Source organism: Microtus ochrogaster (genome assembly GCF_000317375.1).
Source record: "Microtus ochrogaster isolate Prairie Vole_2 chromosome 14 unlocalized genomic scaffold, MicOch1.0 chr14_random_1, whole genome shotgun sequence".
Classification (NCBI taxonomy): Eukaryota; Metazoa; Chordata; class Mammalia; order Rodentia; family Cricetidae; genus Microtus; species Microtus ochrogaster.
In genome coordinates, this window is record NW_004949096.1 from 31,405,586 (window position 1) to 31,415,630 (window position 10,045).

Below are 10,045 nucleotides of genomic sequence, written 5' to 3' on the forward strand. Positions count from 1 at the left end.
CTTTCCGTTCTGGTTTGCAGCAAGTCACTATCTGGAGATGGTCTGATCCCTGACAACATATGGAATCTCTAGGCAGTCAGTCAGTCAGCCTGGAGATTGAAGACAAGGGCAAGGAGCTGGCCTCAGAACAGGCCTTGGCCTAGCTGGCAGTTTATGGGGCCAGAGGGAGACCTCTGCTTTCAGAGGCAGTGTGTCAGCCATCATCCCAGACCATCCTCAGGGCAGGAATCAAAGGGCAGCTCATTCGCTCTCTGCCGGCAGCGGGAGAAAATACAAAGTCTTGCCAGAAGGAAAGGGCATACGAAGGGCATTTGTTTTTTTCTTGCTATGCCTTTCCCCAGATGGTTCCCCCTCTCTCCCCGCTGATTATTTCTCTATAAAATTTAATCTCTTGAACTTCTTTTATTTCTTTTCCTTCCCAGTGCTTTAGAATGGTCGCTGATTCTAATAGAACTGGTGTATACAAAGTCTTCCTTCCGAAAGGAAATGATACAGTCCCTTAAAACAATGGGTTTGTGGTAACTGCAGAAAGTCAAAACCCGTCTATTGGTATATATCCCTTTGCAAATAGACTTCAGTTTAAAAAGCAGCTTTGATGTTATAGCAAAATTGAGTGGTAAATGCAGACAGAGAGCTCCCATGTAATCCAGGCCCAATACACACAGGACTCCGGCCTGATCAATGCTTCCCACAGGCTGAGGCATTTGCTATCAGCGTTGAACATCTATAGGCTTGAACGATATCCATTGAGAGCCATCCAAGCATTTTCACAGACACAAATGACCACTGTGGTTTGCCATCCACCCCTTCCGCTCGTTTCCCATCCTGGCATCCACACTGTGTCTGGAGCCTCCCCTTACTCAGAATGCTATACCGTTGGAGCTGAAACTGTGTGTGCCATGGTCACCCTGCTCAGATGGGTTCTTCCACTCGGGAGCATAGGCTTAAAGCTCACGCTTGCATTCCACTCCACAACAGCTGTGTCCCCGGATCCTGAGAACAAGAGCTCCAGGCACCTGACTGTTCCCGAGGCCTCGGTACAAGAAGACAGGAATAGATTCTGGAGTTACACACAATCATTCATTCATGTGACCTCAGCCCTCCCTTTTCTAACCTGACAGAAGAGAGAGGGAGGAGGGTAAGAATGGAATATACCTCGCAGTTTTTTGTGAAGGGTCAGTGTAATAAAACATATACAGTAACTAATGCAGCCTGGGACTGAGTGAGTGCTCAGGAAATGGCAGCGAAGCATTGGCCTAAGATTGCTTACTAATTGCAAAGGCAAAAGTAGTAGCCTAGTGGGAAAAGGCAATATATATCGTAGTAAGTGATCAAGATTAATACCACATGCAATAATGAAGAAATTTGACGTCAAGAACCTTCTCAAGTGATATTATAGCTTAACCAAAATTGTCTGCCTGAAATATCACATAAAGCCAAATTGAGGGGCATTCTAGAAAATACCCTGTTTGTGGTCCTGAAAAACCTTAAGAAATAGAGTATGATAAATTCTTTCTTATTAAAAAACCAAAGAGATACAGAAATTGAATGTAATACATGATCCCAGATCAATCCAACACCAGAGAAAACAGTAGCTATAAGAAACATTTTTGAGGCAATTGCTAAGTTTTTAATGTAGAGAGGATGATGATAACAGAAGTGCAAACTTTCAGCAAATTTTCATTTGATTGTAACTGTGATTATGCAAAAGAGTATACTTGGAGATCCAATACGTCAGATGATATGAAGGCACAGCACTGGGGGCCAGAAGGAAGGTACAGACACAGGGTTGTGGAAGTAGGCTGTCCATGGAGTGAACCCTGTCCATCTGGTCTGCTCAAACTCCCTGTTTGCTCAACTGGCTTGTTCCCAAACACAGAATTCCTGGAGCTCTGTGCAAAATGAGACTAGCAGGTCATTTCCTCCAAAAAAGGAAAATAGAAGCTGTTCAAAGTACTAAAATAACTTTCTTTTCTTCTATGCTTTCTCTCACAACTTTTACTGGTAGTTTTGATTTGTTATTTATTATTGTTTCTAAGTAAAGAAAAACTGTAATTATAAATAACACAAATTCATCCAACTTTTCATTGGGCCATGGCAGCTTTGAATGCAAATGTAATAGCATTCAGTTCATATGCAGAATCACCAGAATTATACAACTCATATTTCATAGAGCATGTATGCATGTGCATTTTATTCTTGCTAGAAAATGGGAGGCCTGCACAGCCTGAACTCATTTCTTGATATTCCAAAACCTGCCTTAGCTTCACTGAAGACAGGGAAGGATGGCAGGGCAAGGAGGCATGGATGTTTCTCTCTTCCTTCTCTTCCTTTTTCCCCACATCACTGGTCCAGGCGAAGTGGCCGGAATAACTTATAGCAACATAAATAGGCACCATAATGGCATGATGCAAGTGGCTTGGACGTTTAGCTTTTTAGAACAGCACTGTTTTCTGTGGGAAGAAAGTTCTAGTTTGAAGCCCGAGTGTGACCTCTTCGAAATGTCAGGCTCCCGTACATGCAATGGCACAAATGCCATGCTCGTCTTGTTACCATGTGGAATCTTGATGATTCTCGCTATCCACTGGAATCCTATATCAGGCGATACCTGGGAGGGGAAGAACAATGGGGGCACGCACATGGAACATACTGTCTCTGCTACGTGCGAGGTATATTTTCCACTGGACTTCTCTGTATAAAACCACAACTTCAAAGACAGAGTAAGGAACTTCTGTGCAGGGACAACAAATTCAAGGCCTTCTGAGGGCAGTGTTCTGTCTGCGTGACTATGCTGTTTGGACATCTGTGATGCCGGTCCTGTCAAAATGATGAGTTGGGAGCCGCAGTGTTGATTTGCTGCTAAGAATAATTTCATTCTGGTTTTATTTTAATTTAGGTTTTTAAACTCGAGAAGCTTATTTTTTTGTTTAGAAGTGTTATCGCTTCTGTAATTAACCTCATATTACAAGCTGAATCACTTCCTGCCTAGACTAATTTGAGCAGGGGAATAGCTAGCTGGATGAGAAGCCGGATTAGAAGCCGGGGAAGTCAGAAATCCCTGGAAAGCTGTCAATCAGGCTCATTGGATGCTGCGGAGGGAAAAGGCAAACACCTATTTATCAGAATTGGAATGCCAACTCTGGTTGCTGGGGACCCAGCGATAAGACCATTTAGGAGGGAAAGGAACGCAGCAATGAGGACAGGACAGACCATAACTCGAGTGGTTCAGCAGGGATCAGAGGCAGCCACCCTGGCTGGGGGACTGAAGGGGACATCTGGAGAGCTTCAGGACCATCTAGCTTGGTGCCCACAGCCACTGGTTGTCTGATTGGCAATAGGTTTGAAGGATAGGATCTCCTCTGTGAGAAACCAGCATAGCTGGTCAGGTGATGTAAATTCCAAGTCCCTGAGGAAGGAGTAGACACAAGGACAAGGGTTTGGGAGCTGAAGATGACACGGGACACTGGCAGACAAGGAAAGCTTTCGTTTTATGAGACAAAGCAAGAAGGTGACGTGCACACAGATCTGGGGTCCGAGATTGGATGGGGGGGACATCTCCAGGCTCAATAGATGTAAATTCAGCCCTCATGAACTTTGATTTTCCGGGCAGTCCCTCAGTTCCAGAGCTAATGGTGGTGAACCAAGGCCCCTAGCTACAAGTTTGGAAAATGCAGGGGTAGGAGCCACTTTATGCACACCATTTCGTCTGTGTGTGTTTGTGTGTGTGCATGTGTGTGTGTTTGTGTGTGTGCGTGCTCACACACATGTGCGTGTGTGCGTGTGCATGGAGGCCACAGATCGAACTTGGATGCTGTTTCTCTGGCACTGTCCACCTATTTTTTTCTTTCTGAGGCAGGGTTTTTCACTAGCCTGCAGTTTCTGAAGCAGCCTTAGGCTGGCTGGCCTCTGCTTCCCCAGTGCTAGATTTATAAACTTATCTCAATGTACCCAGCTCATTTACATGGGTTCTGGGAGCTAAACTCAAGTTCTCATGCTGCTGACTGAGCCATCTCCCCACCCCTATGCGCAGCATGTCTCCTTCAAAACATCCCTGTCCTCTTAGATATATATTTTGCATGCAGGAAAAACACATCAACTTTTGTTTTCTCAAACAGAATGTGACTGATAATGACCCTGGAATGTCTATTATGTTAAGCAAATCTAGGGCTCCAGTATTCACATAGGTTTATACAGGTCTTCTTCCACCCCGTCCTCCCCCTTTAGGAGTCCCAGTGCAAACAAAAACTTACAAGAAAACATTGTTTAAAATCTAGCCAGTACAAGTAAGCAAATCTATACTGAAAGCAAGCAGCAGACATCCAGGCATGGACTACTGAAGTCCTTGTTAAACCAGAGGCTCTGGCCAATAGAAGGAGAAGCCTGGTAGACCAAGCTCAGGTGATGTGACCATTGACACTTCCTGAAACTCTGGCTGAGGTAGAGGGACTCTGGTTAGCCTGGGACTGTTGAGCATGGCTCTGGCAGGTCTGTGCTCATCCCCCATTCCCTCTGCCTTGCTAAAAAAACCCACTGAATTACATTCCTATGGCTAGCCACCAAGGTCTATTCCTTTATTTGGTCACCTCCTCCTCCTGAAGTTGACTATCAAGGTCTGGCTAAAGTCAGCAATCAGAGCCCCCTTTGGCTCGTCCAATTAACATGCCTGATGAAAATTAAACACCTAGTCCTAATACGGGATTCCCCCTTTACTTTTTTTGTTTCATTGATTTTTATTGAGCTCTACATTTTTCTCTGCTTCCCTCCCCCTCTTCTCCCCTGCCCCCTTCAACCCTCTCCCAAGGTCCCCATGCTCCCAATTTACTCAGGAGATCTTGTCTTTTTTTATTTCCCATGTAGATTAGATCTATGTCCCTCTTAGGGTCCTCATTGTTGTCTAAATTCTCTGGGATTGTGGTTTGTAGGCTGGTTTTCTTTGCTTTATGTTTTAAAACCACCTATGACCGCCCTTTTCCTATGTGCCACGTCTGTCTCCTCTCTGTCCAGAGGCAGTCCTTTGTCCCTCTGAATCCTGCCCCATGTCCCCCTCTCCCTTCCTCTTCTCCCTCCTCCACTATCTCCTGTCTCTTTTCCCCTGATCTCTGTCCCTCTGGGGCAGATAAACCTCCTGAGTTCTGAGAACTTGGTCTTGGGAGTCCCAAGCCCATACTTTCCCTTTCAGGGACCGTGAAGATTGGATCTACCACATCTCAAGCAAAAAGGCAACTCAGAATCCACTGAAGTTCAGAATGCCCAAACTGCAAATAACTGCACTTTCCCTAAACCAGGAGCCCAGGGCCGATGCCTTTGCGTTTGTGGGATTGTCTTAAGAGGCAGTCACCTTTTCCAAAGAAGGATCCCTCAGCTTTCTGACTATAGTAAATCTTAGCAATTTTCATTTTCCCCGGCTTTCCAGTCATTTCTCCGGCATCAGCATCTGTTTCTTGCCTCTTCCTTTCTGTAACCCATGAGGCTTTGCAAATCTTTGGGAAACCCAAACAGGGTGATTTGAGTTCCTGGGAATTTCTCCAAAGTGTTCTGTAGATGCGAGCTCGTGACTGAGTTCTCTTTGATCAATTAATTTGCACCATGTTCTCAGCTCTTCCTAAGCCCCCCTCGCTTAGACTGCGGAGCTAGCTGATTTGGGGGCCTGCTCTGTCAGCCAATTAGAATTCCCGAAGCCGGTCAACGCAAGGTCACAAATGGAGATTGTGTCTTGACAGGCCTTGAAGGGAAGTGAAAATAACCAGGCTTTGATTTGCGCCTCTGGTCACTGCAGGTTCCCAGAGATGCCATTTTTAGATATTTCCTGAGTTTTCCTTCAGAGTCACAATACGTCAGGCTGAGCTAAATGAAGAACCAAATTAAAACGGTCATTTCAGCTCATAAATAACAAATGTCTAATGCATTTAATTATTTATAGTCTTGAATCTCTCAAAAATGAAAATGACTATACACATTTTTGATGCAGTTCTTGGTAATTTACCGCCTGACTGATAAGGTTTGCTGATAATTCTGCCCGGCAAACATGAAAAGGAAAACTGAGATGGACTCGCTTACTTCACGAGACTGCTTCTTTGCTCCCTTGTGGCTTTGACAAAATTTAAATTAAAGTGAAATCGAATCACACAACAAAATGATGTTCCTATCTTTATACTAATAACTGAGTTTTCCAAGATCACATGCTGGGGGCTTGGATGCCAGAGACTTTTACACTGCCTGAAAAACGAACATTCTGTCCTTTTATAAAACATCTATCTGTGGTATCAATAATTAGGGTTTCATAGAGAAAATGGAAGCTAGTGGCCCTTGAGCAGGTTTTTTAGTTCAAAATGGCAACTTTGGCCCAGAATGGTTAAAGAAGGCTATTGTGGTGTTGGTGAGTCAGGAACCCTTCTTCACCAGAGAGTTCATCTGTTTTTTTTTTTGGATGCAGAATCCTTCAGGTGTCTAATAGGTCTCCATGGTAACGTTTTAAACTGCACCGAAAAGTATAGCTAGCTTGTCGTTTTCTTAGATTATTTTTTTAGAGACTCTAGTTAGAAAGCCTCATTAATTGAACAGTTCCTTTCAGGATGGGCCCCAGATAGACCTTTGCTTTTGTTCTACTGGTACAATAAAAAGTGAACCCCTGTGTGGGACAGTGGTGGGGAGGGACGCCATTAAAAAGCACACCCATTTTAAATCATGAGCCTAACAGTTACATAGCAGTTAAAAGCTTGAGTAAATTATTAACGTCCCCAAGGTTTGGGTTCTGTACTTCTAGAATGGACACAGTTGTACATGTCTCCTGGGGATGTTAAAGAGATCAAATTAGGCAACATACATAAAACACCTGCAGTTAGAAAGCAGCCCATAATATTAAGGTAGAAAGCAGCCCATAATATTAAGGAAGCTTGTTCTTTTCAGCTGAAGTCCTTGCATCCATGGCTCCTAGACCCCGCTACTTCAGCAAGAATCTTCATTGGCTTCTCAGTTCTGCACAGGGCTTCCCTTTGTAACTTTTTTGGCCCATTCCTCTCATTATCTCTGCTCACTTGTGTGCCTGGGGTCAAGGTCTTTGGCTGCATCCAGAGCTAGGTCTGGCCCCAGCTAGACCACAGTCATGTGTGACATTAGTGGAACATAGCATCTGCACATCCCAGAACCCATGCAGGCATCCCATGAAGACAGGGATGGGCCAATGACTTCAGAGAGAGGCTTTTTTTTTTTGTTAAAATGGTACAGGTTAAAATGGTCTTATGAGTTATACATGTGGTCATGCATGGATGTGAGTCTAATATTGTCAGGCTTTTAGATTTTTTTCAAGAGAAGTCAAATGTTTAAGAGAAAACACTCAAGTTTTAATAATGGCAAGCTAGTCACCTTGGAAAAAAATAGGACAAAACCAGTGGGGTTTGGTGTTGTGCCATCCAAACAAAGCAAGCCTGTGGGTTTCACTTCTGACCTATGGACTTCTGATGTTTCATTGGCCAGAACTCCTGGGTGCCATTTATCTCTCAGGGGTCTTAGGCCTCCCAGAAGCAGCTACAATTCCTCTTTTTTAGTAGCTGTAAAGATTTTTGTCCTTCTCTCATGGGGCTCCTGACATTTTGATACAGCCATTTGGTTGCTGTGGCTATATTCATATCTATTTTGTGTCCATATAAAATGATAATTGAATTTTTAAAAAAATTAAGTGATGTCCTTAACCTTCATTCAGCCCCCAACTTTCAACTCTCCATCATTGACCTACCCTGAGTTCCACCATGTTCCTAAAATCTGTCAGAGTTAAAAGAATTCAGGGAAGAGACTGTCTGTAATACATATTTTTTTTTAGGTATTAAAAAGCTTGCATTTTAATGGTTTAAAGGTCTTTGAATTTTCTCTATCTTAAAAGAAAACACCTTGCCTAAAGTCTTGAAAACAATGAGTGTTCTTTGCCTGCCCTCCTCCTGGAAGAGGTCGTCTCTCTAAGCCTGGGACACAATCTTCTTTCCCGAAGGTAGAGTGGGCAGCTATCAGAGCTTAGACTTATTTGAATTCTGGTAATGAAACATGTGTATTACTGAATACCTTAGAAGAAACTGGTGCTGTACTCAGGAATTAATACATCAAAATCTCTATGGATATAAACGCTCATCCTGAGTGAGATAAAGAAAAGCCACGAACAGCCAGCCACATGCTAGCCCAGCCGAGGTTTGGATGCCGAACAGATTACAAGAAAGAATCTGAATTTTAGAGACTTTTGGATGCTGGAATCACAGCTGAAGGATCATAAAGTCACCAACAAATCATAGCTGAATGTTGTCTGAAGGTAATCTTCTCAATATGACTTCAGTGGAAGAGTCCTACTTCTTTATAGGACCCGCTGTATTGTCTGACTAAGTCTACAGAGTTACAGAAGTCTATTGAAAAATTTCCCCATATGTTAAATTTCTATAACAAGCATATGTTTTATAGTTATAAAAGATATTAATAAGTTCACATGAAATTTTGGAAGGTTAAGGTGGTAGCATGTTTATACCATGTAAGGGCAACAGGTTGAAAACTCAACCTGCTGCAGGAAAAAGGTCCCCTACCTGTAGAGGCTCCCCAGAAAGAGGAAGGAAGAAGTCTCTCCTGCTTATCAATCTTCTCCCCACTTTCATTTAAAAATTACATGTATGTATGCATGTTTGAGGGAATGTGGGTGCCACTGACCATATGTAGAGGCCAGAGGATAACTTGGGAACTCTGTTATCTCCTTCTGCGTGAGTTTTGAGGAGCCTCCCCGGGGCATTAGCCTTAGTAGCAAATGCTTTTGCCTGTTGAACCATCCTGCCAACTCCCTCTCTTTTGTTTTATACCCTCAGAAGTTCGTAGTGGTAAATAGATCCTTGGGAGTTCCACATTCTTGTGTAGCTGATGGTAAGGTGCTTCGGTTTTAGTATAAAGATACCCTTTATACTGAGAGGGAGAAAGAGAGAGAGAGAGAGAGAGAGAGAGAGAGAGAGAAGAGAGAAAAGGGAAAGAGAGCAGGTGTAGTTGGTTTTCCACAACAGATAGATGGAGGTGAAGCTTCGAGTGACAGTGACATAGTGCTTTGATGGAGGTGGGTCTTGTATCTTATCTGTTGCTTTCATTGGTTAACTAATAAAGAAAACTGCTTGGCCCTGATAGGACAGAAAATTAGGTAGGTGGAGTAGACAGAACAGAATTCTGGGAGAAAGAAGCCGAGTCAGGCAGTTGCCATGATTGTCCCACTCCAGACAGACGTAGGTTAAGATCTTTCCTGGTAAGCCAGCTCGTGGTGCTACACAGACTATTAGAAATGGGTTAGATCAATATGTAAGAGCTAGTCAATAAGAGGCTGAAACTAATGGGCCAGGCAGTGTTTAAAAGAATACAGTTTTCATGTAATTATTTCGGGTAAAGCTAGCCGTGCGGTCGGCCAGGCGCCAGGAATGTTGCCCGCTGCTCCTATCACAACAGTGCTTCTTTGGTAGCAGCACCTTACATAATGACCACATGGGGCTCTGACTTGACTGGTGACTCTTTTTTTTTTATTATTTATTTATTTATTATGCATACAATATCCTGTCTGTGTGTATGCCTGTAGGCCAGAAGAGGGCATCAGACCCCTTTTACAGATGGTTGTGAGCCACCATGTGGTTGCTGGAGATTGAACTCAGGACCTTTGGAAGAGCAGGCAATGCTCTTAACCTCTGAGCCATCTCTCCAGCCCCATAGAATCAATTCAATTGTCATTGAGTCTGTGCCATTAAAACAATCCTCCTTCGAGCCGGATTCGAACCAGCGACCTAAGGATATCAATTACCACCTACAGTCCTCCGCTCTACCAACTGAGCTATCGAAGGAAGCTGACTGGTGACTCTTTATACTGGCACTGGGAGCCTTGCATGCTTGTTGTAGTGGGAACACAAGTTTTCATCACCAGAGGTCTGCAGAAGACTCAACAGTATGTCTACGAGGCAGAGGAAGACAAGGACAGGAAACGGAGCCCAGCAGGCTCCAGGGATGCTCCTGGCTCAGAAAATGAGCCTGAAGTGCTTCCTTTCTCTTTGGT

General features: G+C 43.7%; 1 non-coding gene across 1 annotated transcript; it reads right to left on the reverse strand.

Annotated features, from left to right (window-relative positions):
- Positions 1–9,751: 9,751 nt before the first annotated feature.
- Positions 9,752–9,836, reverse strand: Trnay-gua. Its single transcript is given in 2 exon segments — positions 9,752–9,787; positions 9,800–9,836. It is a non-coding gene; the product is annotated as a tRNA-Tyr (tRNA).
- Between the last annotated feature and the right edge of the window lie 209 nt (positions 9,837–10,045).